This window comes from Pagrus pagrus, assembly GCF_965226575.1.
Source record: "Pagrus pagrus genome assembly, chromosome: 2".
In the NCBI taxonomy this organism is placed as follows: domain Eukaryota; kingdom Metazoa; phylum Chordata; class Actinopteri; order Spariformes; family Sparidae; genus Pagrus; species Pagrus pagrus.
This window is the reverse complement of record NC_140186.1, coordinates 21,891,349-21,895,379: the sequence shown is the minus strand read 5'-3', so window position 1 is coordinate 21,895,379 and position 4,031 is coordinate 21,891,349.

The window sequence follows — 4,031 nt, the reverse complement described above, 5'->3', positions numbered from 1 at the left end:
CATGATAGAATTTATTAAACAATAACGCTGGGAATATTGCAGCAGATCATTTTCAAGAAAGCTGGGACCATTATCCATTACTGTTGCCCGCCATTGTGGTTTGGCCTGCATGAGGAATGAAGAACAATGACTTCAAACAAGATGAATGTTTCCCTCTGAGATCCTGTTGTTACTGCTCTCCACGCAGGCCTCCATTGCTGCATACAAATAAAAACAGGTAGACGTTTGTTTTTTCTCAGATCACACTGTATAACCGTATAGTACATACCTTTAAAAATCCAATATGCGTTAACTGTCACTGAATAAGCTGGATCGCTTATTGGCTTTAGACCTTTGCAGAAGAAATTGTGCATTTTTTTAAATGTAATTACTGCAGGGACAAGTTACAATCAATTATAACACGTGTGTGTTGTCAGTGTGTGTCTATGATGATACAGTAAGTGTGTGGGTGGACGGTGGTGTGCAGCAAGAAATGACTTGTCTGGATAATCGTTGTAATTCTTGACAGCTCTTCACTATCAGGCTGTTGCCAGGTTACTAAGCCTGACTTTATAGTCTTCAGGCGTCATGATTCCCAAACTAAACACCAGGAATAATTTATATGCAATCACATACACAGTAATTCCAGTTTACCTACTGTATGACATAAGGCTGTGGACAGGTACAGGCTCATGAAGCTATCATAACATGCCTTGAGTTTGGACTGTATTATGTGAGGTGTGGGGCACTGTATGAAGTCATATCAAATGTGTGCATTTTTGTCTTTAAAGGTGTAATATGTACAAATTCTATCATTCAAAAATGAGACTAAGATTATCAACAGAAAGTGAAGTTGCCTTACCACACTGAAATGCAGCGCAGTGCTCCTCCTCCAGTTAAAGAGAGCATTTTGCTCATATGCAGTCAAACGGAGTTGTTGTTATCATCTTTATTGATTAATGATCACTATCAAAGGATAACTCCATGTAGAAAGACAGGACTGTCAGTGGCTGTGCTGGGTTGCTTGTATCCATGGTGCCTCCAGCTGATCAATGAGAATAGGGCAAAATCTGTGCACACAGATTGTGAATCCGAGAGTTTACAAAGCCATTCCCACGGATGTCCACACATTTTTTTTCTGCCATGTGACCCTAGAGGGGCTCCTTAAGATTCAGCTGATAGGAGCACTAGCTGCCCGGCTAACTGAGCTAACTAGCTAATAGCGGCTACATTTAGCAGCAGAGTGTGACTGCGACTGGAGCAAACTAACTGATCTGCAGCTATTAAGTGTTGCTTGACACCACTCAATAGTCAACATGCATATACACAAATAAACACATACAGTATATAGTCAACGTAGAATAGGTGTACAGTTGTAATATGATACTTGGTTAAACATGATTTTAAATCTATTAGATAAAAGATTCAATGGTGGGAGTTGCCATAATTAATGTCCAAGTGCAACATGTGCTATCTTCACATCAGAAACAAACACAAACAAACAAACAACATAATCATACATGTATCTTACAGTTACAAAGATATAAGTACGGGGGTACAAGTATTGCATCCATCAAGTATAATACATTCAAGGAAACATGACAAATTCACTTCCTCATTTAGGCCAGAGGTCTACACTGTTTTCAGAGTGTGAATTCAATATCCCTCTCTGCACAGCAGAAATTTCAATCATGCTGCAAAGCCATGGTTGAGTATAAATATAATTGAGTATAAACTATTTTAGTTTACCGCAAGGACATTTCAGCATGGGTGCTTCTGCCGTTAGTGATGGATGTTATAGTGTTGTTTTCTACCACTACAGTACGTGGATGTGTTAAGAGCTTTTTGTCCAATGAGATTCAAGACGAAATGCACAGTGGCCACAGAGAAAAAAATGTGGGTTAATGAGACAGCCAGAAGACAGTGTTTGGTGTTTTTCTAGTGTCAGAATGAACCTGAATCTGTCTTTCAGATTGTTAGAACATTTAATCGTGATCAAGGGAGGCACGAAGCTGGTAGAGATTTATCACTTTTGAGGGCATTGCAATGTTTAAGGATAATGTTTTGAGGCCGGCCTGCCACAGGAGAATATTCAATGGAGAAAGTGATCCACGAGGAGGTCGTGGTATCTCTGGTTTTCTCAACTATATACAGGGCCCTGTGATAGGCAGTAGAGATAAATGCCGTGGAGAAACCCCTGTGCCGGAAACACTCTTTAAATTCGACAGGTTTAGACTGGAACTCTGCAAAAGTACTGCAGTTACGCGTAGTGTAAAGAGCTGACAGTTTAGATGTTTTGAGCGATTACTCTCAGCTTTTAGAAGTGTGTTTCTGCTGACGGGTTTACAATAAGTTGCAGTCTGGGTAGTGCTGTTGTTCCCCTTGTTAAGTGTGAAGTCTAGAAACTGAACAAAGGTTTCATGCTGGTGCATAGACAATCGGGAGAGCACAGCACCATAAATAATAAATAGCGTAAAGATTCATACAGTATGACTGTTACCTAACATATTCAACATAGTCATGGCTGGCAATATTCCACAGTACTAAGTTTGGTCACAGCCCAAGTAATGCACAACATATCATCATCACATCAATTAACAGTGACAGTCAGGAACAATGTTCATTAAAAAGACTGAAGCATGACTCTATTACCTCTCCGTGTAACCATAAAATTGTCAATATATCTTTTCCATAAAGCAGTCTTGGACAAAAATGTGATTTGGAGTAGGTTATGAATGAATTTCTCTTCTTCTAGACCCATAGCAAGACAAGCACAGGATGAGGCAAACTAGCTGCTCATAGCTGTGACATGACCTTAATAGTAATAGCAGTCCAAATTCTTAAAGACGTTCAAGGTGAGAATAATCTCTAACAGTGGTGATGGTGGTGACAAATTCTACTAACAAGGTGATACGTGAGAGTATTAAGACCTGTTTCATGAGGTATGCTTGTGTGCAGGCTCTCAAAAAATCTCATCACTGCTGGTTGGTGTGACAAAAGTCAGCTCCTGAAGTATCCTCTATAAAATGGGCAGAGTAAGAACACTATGGTCGTTTGGACTGTACATGAATAAATCTGGACTGATTTTTTAATCCAGAAAAACACAAGTACAGACAAGAGTGCAAATTTAGAAAGGCCTTATTAAGGGCTTTTATAAAAAAAGACATTTGAAATACAGTCTGGCTGTAGCAGTAAAATACATTTAAACAGCTACAAAACGTTAATAAAAACATTTGAACAAAAACTTTGTTTTGAAGTTTATGTGACCATTCAAAACTCATATGATGTTGACTAGATGATTTTTCATGTTCAACTGAAAGATGATGATTATTTTGGCCATTTGGGGGGCAGCGCAAAAAAACTGTGAACATAGGACTGACATATTGTAACCTTTTAAAGGGGACCTATTATGCTAGGTCAAAGTCCGCACCAACAGAAGCTCCTCTCTCCCACAAAAACACTGCTCCCGAAACGCCTCGTCAGTAGTCCGTAGTAGTAGTAGTAGTAGTGACTTTTTGACGTCACACATTTGCATAATTTATGCTAGTTCGGTACATAAAAGCTGATTTAGTACTGCCGCTCAGTTGTTAGCTGTGCTGGCTCAGGCTTCTGTGAGCTAACCAATCATAGCAGACTGGATATTTGGGAGGCGGGCGTCTTAAAGAGACAGGAGCTAAAAAAGAGCGTTTCAGACAGAGGGGGAATACAGTGCTTCAGCACTGGACAGTATGAGAAAACTAATGTCTTCTTTGAGCACTAAAGCATGTAAACCTGTTCAAATAGTTACCCAAAATAAATTTATAAACCTTAAAATGAGCATAATTTGTCTCCCTTAAAGTTGATATGGCGAATCAGTTAGCAAACAATAGCTTATTTAAACATTAGTCATGCTTCTGGCCACTGGAGTCGTGTTTTAGGCCATTAGACAACATAATCAGATCCAGTGTTCGTACAAAAATATTGATAAGTGCAGACTAAAGAATTCCTTGAAATAAAAAATAACATTATAATTTGCACCTTCCATCACATGTCCATCCAATCATTTCCACACT